Consider the following 10326-nt stretch of genomic DNA (forward strand, 5'->3'; position numbering starts at 1 on the left):
TTACACTGCTAAATTAGGGACGACTAACGCAGAAAGCCCTCGTGTAGCCTTGCGCGAAATCCATAACAAACAATTATATGAACATTAAGGCTAACTTGCTTGCTACCCGTAACTAACAGTTGTAGGAAGCTAAAAATTTTGGATACATCACTGAATCTCTTAACATTATCCTAGATGGTTTTTTTACTATATCTCTAAATATTTATAATAGATAATCCTTGTGTGTGTGTACTGTTTCACATGTTATTTCTTATGATCCATTTACCAAAGCATCGCATTTTAATTTATGGCAATTTTCAGGATACACATGTTTCTAGATTAGATATACAAGGCAGGCCATATCGACTCCTCAAATAAAGGTAAACGAAACTACGAGTAATACAACAAACCTTTTTCATGATTAATCTTTACTTGCATAAACCACTTAACCATTACAAAAATTTAAAGTGCCCATCGTCATTTTTTAATGCATTGCGTGAAATAAAAGCCTTTACAAAATATCGCATGAAATACAACATGGTTATATCTATGGTATCTTTATTTTGTAACATTGGAAGTACATAGTCTGTGATCAACAAAAGAAATAGGAACTAACAAGAGTTTTTAGGCTTTACGATCTCCTATTAGAATAAGATATTAATGTCAACAAAAATCTAGAATTTGTCTTTGTTTAAAGATGCATGCTAATTAACAAAGTAACATCGCATAAACATATACACAACATATATATGTTTGTATGTACTATATTTGTATAAACGTACATAGAGAACTGAAGATGATTATGGAAAGGGTTAGGAAAAAGGGTATAAAAGACAAATACTATCGGAATGTCGCCTTTTTATTATGAGAAAATAAACTACATCAGAGTGCAATAATATCAGAGTACAGTCACGTTCTGATAGTTTGCACTGTGATTGGTTGTCACCCAAGTAATTAGAAAATGCCGAACCAGTAAAAACTCTATAAAAGTACAATACTACTATGCCTAATGTTAGTAGTATGAATATAGTTATGGCTTCCAGGACAGAAATGGAGTTTTTTCTTGGGCAAGGATATTTCATGCGAAAAAATGTGACACGATTCTGTTTCAGTTCGTACATTTATTCAATACTCTGATAAGAGAACGTGAAACTGTTTGCACAGTTAGTGATAGATATAGTCGAGTTAGAAAAATGAAACCTTCCAAAAATGGAATGAACTATCTTAGAGTATGTTCTGTATGCGATAGACGACGGATGAATAGACAGCTTGCCAAAAATCTGATCTAAATGTATGAATATTACCTCTAGACAGTAAGATACACATTAGCATGAATCGGCCTCAATGGGCATGTAACTGCGGAGGAAAATGCCTGCTATGAAGTGCTATATGTGTGTATGTGTGCATTTGCATAATATTTTCAAATTTTACCTTTTTCATACATACATGTTTATCCTTGTATGGTAGAATTTGCAGTAGGTATCTCTCTTACTAGGATGAAACCGGTTTTGATAAGATAACATTAAAGGAAAAAGCTTTAATCGCCATGCAGCAATTTTCTCTTCTATAAGGAGCTTCTTCTACTATGATACTGTTTACTGTTACTGATTTTTGTTATTTTAAAGTAAAAAATAACGGAGTATATTGAAATCAGATGTAGTTAGACAGATATCGAATATAAATCAATTAAATTACTTTTGTGTTACCCGCTGATAAAATGAATTATAAAAGTAATAACTAGCATGCAACTATTGAAATTAGTATACAGTCCAGGATATGACAGTCTATGATAATTTTATCTTTAATACTGTATTGTTGATTAAATGCTATAACGTATCTTGACAATGCACCTGAATCATGCTCATATGTAACACCTGATAAAAAAATTGATATAGCTTATTTTATTTTAACCAGAACGAAGGCTCCTGTTGAAGCTTCTGGCTTTATCATCATGAAACAAGCTGAAGATGAAGAGCCCTTAAGATTTCAAGAATGTTATTTTTTCCGAAATAAATTCCATCTTTAGTAAACTTAATTCGATTTCTCTTTTTTTCTTGACGTTTTTAGCTTGTCTTACTTTTAATTAATTAGAAAACGATACAATTCCAAGAGTCAGTGCCACAAACATGTACTGGAAGGGAAATAAGTTGACAAGATAAAAGTATTTAATATAATAATAAGTAAAAGCTGATAAGGTTGGTGGTTATAAGAAGTGAAAGCGAAGTGCGAGTCTAGCACGATCGTCACAAAGTGGTCTCAGAAGTGGGATTCATCAATTCATTAGGAATAAGAACCCAACAACAGAAGAAGAGAAAAGCTGAGAAGGAAAGTTAACAGGATGAAGCAGTGAAGTCGGAAAAGACAGTAAGTTTCTTTTTTGTTCTTATCTTGCCTGTTTGAGTTTTGGAAGTGGTTCAGTTAATTCTTACTGGTTATAAATTGTTTGGTTCTTTGTTTAAAGTAGAGAATTAATGCTATCATGGATGAAAATCGTAACTCACTGACAAAAAGTCAGCTTGTGAATAACGTAGAGAAATAGGTATAACATGCAGTAAAAACTAGGAAAACATGAATTACTTGAAGTTTTAATTGAGGTGGAAATCACAATATATGATTTTTGTATACTTGAACTAAGTGCAAATATGGGAATGTCGATTGTGTTCGGTAAAACTATCACGGTAATGGTGAAAGTGATATAGATGTATTATTCTGTGCTTTAGAAAAAAAACAGCGAGGGCAGCGAAATGGCAGCCACAGGATAAGGTGAGGAAACTACTTCTAGTATTACCTGGAAAGGTTTTTATGTCTGCGGACTTACAATGCTAGAAACCGGGTTTCGATAGCCGTGGTGGCAGAGCACAGATAGCCCATTGTGTAGCTTTGTGAATAATTTCAAACAATCAGCCTGGAAGGGTTTTCAGCATAAAACAAAATTGCGAATGGAGACGAATTAAGATATGATGTGGGGAAATCAACTATTTTAAAGATAAATGTGGTAGGTCTGTAATCTTATTTCAGAATGTTCAGAGATTTAGAAGAAATGGGAAAGGAGACATTTCAAGAGAATGTAACAATGCTGCATAAGTTGCTGTTGTAAAGAATTTGTTGTCATATCTTTATTTTTCATATGAACGTTGTTTAGATTAAGTTTGTATTTAAAAATATACGTAACTTATAGTGTTGGATATGTATTGCGTGTAACGAATTTGTTATATATTTATTTTAATGACAATTAATTTAACTAAAATATCGGCTTCAGACTATTTCAAATTCTCAATACGTAACACTGTTTAAAGGGATTGAAGAATTTAGATGCATTGGAAATTGATGCTGCAAGAAAAAATTTTGTTAAGATCGTGAATACAGTTAGTAATACGGTTAAAAGGTATGAGCAAACTCATACGTGAGACAATGATTTTTAGCGGATGACGTGCAGTGATAAGGAAACATAGTGGGCTGAAAGTAGGTGAAAATCAAGCAATAAAATCACTTAAAACAAAGAAATCAAATTAGATCAGTGCTCCCCGAGAATTGTAAGGAGGACCTTATTGCAGCGCAACTCTGTAAATAAGGAAATAAAATACAAACCTCCTCCAAAATGTTTTACATGTGACCAAATTGGATATATGGCTAAACTCTGTAGGCAAAGAAGGTAAAGAATGGAGAATAGAATGAGTAGTAGATAGAAAAAAAAATCAAATAAACATTTAGAAAAATTATGATAAATGGTCAAACTGTAAATGTATTAATGATACTAGTAGCTAGAAAACTCTCGTCAGAAAAGAGTTAATAAAAGATAACCAACCCACAGGTGAAAAATTAAATTCAAAGTCGTTTAGCACCACAGCAGGATGGGCTTATTATGCTGTACCAATAGTTAAAGTCACATTGAAATGTCAAGCTATGGAAGGTGAAATAGTCGTAGGGATGTTGGATGATACCCCAAATCATATTTTGATGGACAATGAGGTAGAAGCTGTCGTGTTCCAAAATACACCAGAAGCAGTAGTGACACATAGCCCAAGTAGCCAGAAAAAAGGAATACTAGAGAAAATTCTGAAACAGTGGTAGGATTAGTGAAAGAAAGAAATCACCAAGTAAGTAATACAAATCATGACGAATTTTCAAATGCTGTTAGAATAGGAAACATGAATGAAGAACAAATAATTAAATGGCAGTTAAAGGATAAGAGTTTGGATAAACGACAGAGGAATCAAAAGTATTTTTTCTTAGGTAAAATTATTATTGGTGACGGGAAAGAGCATTCAGGCATAAATGTAACGGGAATGATGCAATAGCCGGTAGGGATCAAATGATACTTTCAAAGGAATGTAGACAGATAGTATTAGAAATAGGGTGTGTTGGCTGGACATTTAGGCAGAGTCAAAACGAAGAAAAGGATCAGTAAAAACTCCTACTTGCGGGATATGTTTGTAAATATAGAGACTGAAGTAAATAGCTGTCCGGCATGTTAGCCAGCTGGTAAGATGGCATGAAAGTAAAAAGCCTAATGATTAATTTATCAGTTATTAGTGAAACAGTTATTTCCATTAGTGCCAATATTATTGGACCACTTCCAGTAAAAGAACAAGGGGATAAATATATTTTGACAGTAATTGATTCTGCTAATAGATGTATAGAAGTAATAGCACTAGATTCTACTGAAGCAGAAAAAATAGCACAAGAGCTAATAGTTATATTCCCACGGGTCGGGTTTCCTGAATAAGACTTAAATAGAAATTTTGATAAAAAATAATTCAAGAATTATAGAAGGCGCATGAGTAAAAATCAAACACGCTAGTCGTTATAGAACCCAAACAAATGGAATGTGTGAGAAAGCAAACAGAAGAATTAAGACTACTAAGAGTATTGGTACAGGAGAATCCTGTTAAATGGGATAAGGTATTACCTTTTGTGCTATTTGCATATCAGGAAGTACCTCAATCTTCAAATCCGTATTAGCTTTATGTATCGAATTTATCATTGTGTATTTATTTTTAATATGAACATTGTTTGGATTGAATTTGAATTTAGAAATATGCATGATTTGTAGTATCAGATATGTGTTGCATATAACGAATTTGTTATATATTTATTTTAATGTCAACGTTTGTTTCGAATAAGCTCATATTTGAGGGCGTGTCTAGCTTACCGTGTTAGTTACGTATGACGAAACTCCTGCCAATTCTCCAAGATTGTAGAATATCCGTGAACACAAGAATCAACAATATATCCACTTCCGTAACCGGTATTATCATAAGTCCTAGAGTAAACAGTCATTTTCAAATTTCACCGTTACTTCTACAGTAAACAGTGATTTTAAAATTTCACCGTTACTTCTACAGTAAACAGAGATTTTTAAGTTTCACCGTTACTTCTACAGTAAACAGCTAATAGTAAACAATTAATAATAATTTTTAAGTTTAACCGTTACTTCTACAGTAAACAATTAACAGTAGTTTTCAAGTAGCAATATTTTTTCTGAATTTAAAAATTAAGAACAATTTTTAAGTTCATCCGCTACTTCTACAGTAAACAATTACTAATGATCTTCAAGTTTCACGGTCACTTTTACAGCAAACAATTAAGAGTGATTTTGAAGTTTCACCATTACTTCCACAGTAAACAATTAAGAGTGATTTTCAAGTTTCACTGTTATTTCTACACTAAACAATTAACAGTGGTTTTCAAGTTTTCACTACTTCTAAACTAAACAATTACTAATGATTTTAAAATTTTACCATTACTTCCAGAATAAACAATGAATTTCACGTTTCACCGTTATTTATACACTAAACAATTACTAATGATTTTGAAGTTTTACCGTTACTTCTAAATAAACGATGATTTCAAAATTTCACCGGTGCTTGTACACTAAACAATTAACAGTGGTTTTCAAATTTGAACTTTACTTCTACATTAAACAACTAAGAATAAGTTTCAAGTTACACTGTTACTTCTACATTAAACAACTACAAATTATTTTGAAATTTTACCATTACTTCCACAATAAACAATGATTTTCAAGTTTCACCGTTGCTTCTACAGTAAACAATTTCTAATGATTTTCAAGTTTTACCGTTACTTCTACAGTAAACAGATAACAGTAAAAATTATCAGTGATTTTCAATTTTCACCGTTACTTCTACAATAAACAATAATTTTAAAGTTCCACCGTTGCTTCTGCAGTAAACAATTAAGAGCAATTTTGAAGTTTCATCGTTACTTTTACACTGAACACTTAACTGTGATTTTCAGGTTTCAACGCGATTTCTACACTAAACAATTACTAATCATTTTAAAGTTTAACGGTTACTTCTACAGTAAATAATTAAGAGTAATTCTCAAGTTTCACCGTTACTTCTACAATAAACAATTAATAGTGTTTTTCAACTTTCGACTTTACTTCTATATTAAACAACTAATAATAAGTTTCAATTTTCACCGTTACTTGTACACAAAACAATGAATAATAATTTTCAAGTTTCACCGTTACTTCTACAGTAAACAATTAAGAGTGATTTTCAAGTTTCACCGTTACTTCTACAGTAAACAATTAAGAGTGATTTTCAAGTTTCACTGTTACTTCTATACTAAACAATTAACAGTGGTTTTTAAGTTTCAACATTAGTCTAAATTAGAGAATTTTCAAATTTCACCGTTACTTCTACACTAACTAAGTTCTAATAATTTTTAACTTTCACCGTTATTTTTACAATTAAAAAGATAACAGTAAAAAATTAATAATGATTTTCAAGTTTCACCATTACTTCTAGAGTAAACAGTCATTTTCAAATTTCACCGTTACTTCCACAGTAAATAGTGATTTTTCAAGTTTCACCGTTACTTCTACATTAAACAGTTAATAGTAAACAACTAATAATCATTTTCAAGTTTCACCATTACTTCTACAGTTAACAAGTTCTACAGTTCTACATTAAACAATTAACAGTGTTTTTCAAGTTTCACCTTTACTTCTACAATAAACAATTAATAATGATTTCCAAGTTTCACTGTTACTTCCACACTAACAATTAACGATGATTTTCAAGTCTAACTGTTACTTCTAAAGTAAACAGCTGACAGTAAAATTATCAGTGATTTTGAAGTTTCATCGTTACTTCTACAGTAAACAATTACTAATGATTTTCAAGTTTTACCGTTAGATCTACAGCAAAAAGCTAACACTAAAAAATTAATAATTATTTTCAAGTTTCACAGTTACTTCTACAATAAACAGTTAACATTGATTTTTAAGTTTCACCATTAATTCTATGCTAACCAATTAGTAATGACTTTTAAGTTTTACCGTTATTTCTACAGTAAACAATTACTAATGATTTTCAAGTTTCACCGATACTTCTACAGTAAACAATTTCTAATGATTTCCAAGTTGTACCATTACTTCAACAGTAAACAGCTAATAGTTAACAATTAAAAATAATTTTCAAGTTTCACCTTTACTTCTAGAGTTAACAATTAAAAATAATTTTCAAGTTTCACCTTTACTTCTAGAGTAAACAATTAACAATCATTTTCAAGTTTTACCGTTACTTCTACAGTAAAAAGCTAATAGTAAACAATTAATAACGATTTTTAAGTTTCCTCATTACTTCTACAGTAAACTATTATTTATTATTTTAAATTTTAACGTCACTTCTAGAGTAAACAGCTAACAATAATCAATTAATAATAATTTTCAAGGTTCACCATTACTTCTACAATTAGCAAAAAACTAATATTTTCAAGTTTTACCGTCACTTCTACAGTCGCCTCCCAGTGACACAGCGGTCTGTCTGCGGACTTACAACGCTGGAACCGGGTTTCAATACCCGTGGTGGGCGGATCACAAATAGCCCATTGTGTATAACTTAAAAGAAACAAACAAAACATCTACATCAAACAATTAAGAGTAGTTTTCAAGTTTCACCGTTACTTGTAGACTAAAGAATTAACAGTGATTTGCAAGTTTCAACTTTTTTCTAAATTAGACAACTAAGAATAAGTTTCAAGTTTCACTGTTATTTCCACACTAACCAATTACTAATGATTTTCAAGTTTTACTGTTACTTCTACAGTAAAAAATTAAGAGTAATTTTCAAGTTTCACCGTTACTTCTACACTATACAATTATAGTAATTTTCAAGTTTCAACATTACTTCTAAGTTAAACAACTAAGAATAAGTTTCAAGTTTCACCGTTACTTCTACGCTAACCAATTACTAAGAATTTTCTATTTACACCGTTACTTTTACAGTAAACATGTAACACTCATTTTCAAGTTTCCCCGTTACTTCTACAATAAACAATTAAAATGGCTTTTTTTCAAGTTTTGAGAAGATTACAACCTTAGACACTGTGCTAATCAAGGTCATTAATTAATAAAGTAAAGTATTTATTACTTAATATTTGGTTTACTCCATCAATATATAAGACAAGAAATAATAGAAGTGGACGTACTACTGGAGTTTTGTGCTAACGTTCTCTATAAAAGTGATACATCATTTTTAATCTTTGTGATAGGGCAACTTCCCCTATGAGAATAAACATAATGGCTGTTAGATAATTATTCAATTCTAGAATTAACATTATTTCCATCTATATATAATGAAATCTTCCAGAAAGACTGAATATCAGATGATCTCACATTTTATTGTAAAGTTTCAAAATTCAAACTGGTCAACAAATTATGTTATTGTCGTGTACTTCATATAACTATTTTAGCCTTATTTTAAGATTTGTTAATAAGTTATTAGTACATCGGTAGTATTATATCCATTATAAAACCCAGGTTTCCGTTGTTTGAATCGAAGTTTTCTTGATGTAATTTTAGAATCAGCTCTTGTTAATTTCAACATTTTTGGAGTGATTTCATATGACCATGATGTCAACTCGGACTGCTTGATATAAATATCTCTTCACTTTTCGTATTTAGGTCTTGTGATTATGAATTGTAGGTTTTTGAATCGAATGGTCTGCTATTTACGGCAGCAAAACTTTAAACGATAAACAGTAGCTAACAATTTGCAGTGAACATACACTTTAGGCTAGATTGTTAAACGAGATAATATGGTTATATTCAAATATGTGAAAAAATGAAAGACACCGGACATCAAATTTTCAGCCACTGAGTTATCAATAAGTTAGTTCCTAATTAATCATTTCTGTAAATGAAATGCTCACTATCGATGTACATCATTTTTGATTTATCTTAATTTGACGTTTTTACCTGGTTTTTCTAATAATAATAGTAAAAGGCAAAAAATACATTTGCATTGGAGATAAATGCTACACAAAACAATATTTATGTAAAACATATAAACAATTTCATGTGATATTTCTAAACAAATTTGACATTTCCGATATAGCATAATTAAAGTAGTTCAAAGCAATCTACCGTCTTTAGTATTTTTGTGAACGTGTAGCTTTGTGCTTAACTTCAAACAAACATTCCAGGAGAATCCAACTTGATTGAGATGTTAATGTGCCGAGTATCTTATCGGAATGTCCAAAGTTCGTATCGCTATTCCGCACTTTCATCTTTTGGTGCATCACAAGTGTGGCATTCAATAACGTCATTCGACCGAGCAAAACAATTACGGCGAATGGTGCTGCTATTGCCTTCTCTCTGGTCAGTAGCTCAAGATTAAGAATGGCTAAACCCCAACTCTAAGAGTATCTGACCTGGTGGTTTGACCATGTGCATATTAGATGCCGTTCAGGTTAAAAATATGGATACCAATTATTTTATAGTCAAATGCTTCAAGTTAAAATTATGGTACTTATATTTTGAACTATCATACATAAGAATTAAGTTGAGTTTTTACCTAATTTAATGCCGAAGCACACACGCAAAGTTTTCTATAAACATAAATAATGTAATATATCAATACTTCCATAAATAACTCTTGCTTCAGTAAATTCCTTATTGCAACCTCATTCCTTTATATCTGTAATTTCAAGGTATTATCTCAAAGTTAAAGTGAAACACTTATTTTAAAGTTATATGTAAAATTAACTCAGATAAATAATGTGAAAGATAGTACTTCTTCCTTAAAATTTTCTTCAACAGTTTATATTACAAAATATTTTACATGTATAAATACGACCAATTTAGGGAAAATGAGATAGTTATATAAAGATGTGATATTAAAGAACGATCCACTTTATATAAAAGGCCATACCCCTGTAAATTAAGGGAAACTTGGTTCCATTTAAATAATTATGTTGTTGTCTGTTCCAGTTGAAATAGAAAAGGGTCTTTCTTCTTGTTTAATTAGCCATATTTTACAGGGTTTGGCCTTTATGTAACTTGGCTTCTTTCTAATATCACATCTTTAGGTTGCT

The 10326-nt window shown here is 30.9% G+C and overlaps 1 long non-coding RNA gene across 2 annotated transcripts in view; it reads left to right on the forward strand.

Annotated features, from left to right (window-relative positions):
- Nucleotides 1-2335, forward strand: part of LOC111083296 — a 47604-nt gene extending 45269 nt beyond the window's left edge. For both annotated transcript variants that reach the window (XR_002608937.1, XR_002608954.1), the window contains one exon: nt 1894-2335. This is a non-coding gene — a long non-coding RNA (uncharacterized LOC111083296). The remainder of the gene's footprint in view (nt 1-1893) is intronic.
- The last annotated feature ends 7991 nt before the right edge of the window (nt 2336-10326 follow it).

The sequence above is a fragment of the Limulus polyphemus genome, unplaced genomic scaffold (assembly GCF_000517525.1).
Source record: "Limulus polyphemus unplaced genomic scaffold, Limulus_polyphemus-2.1.2 Scaffold5, whole genome shotgun sequence".
NCBI lineage: Eukaryota > Metazoa > Arthropoda > Merostomata > Xiphosura > Limulidae > Limulus > Limulus polyphemus.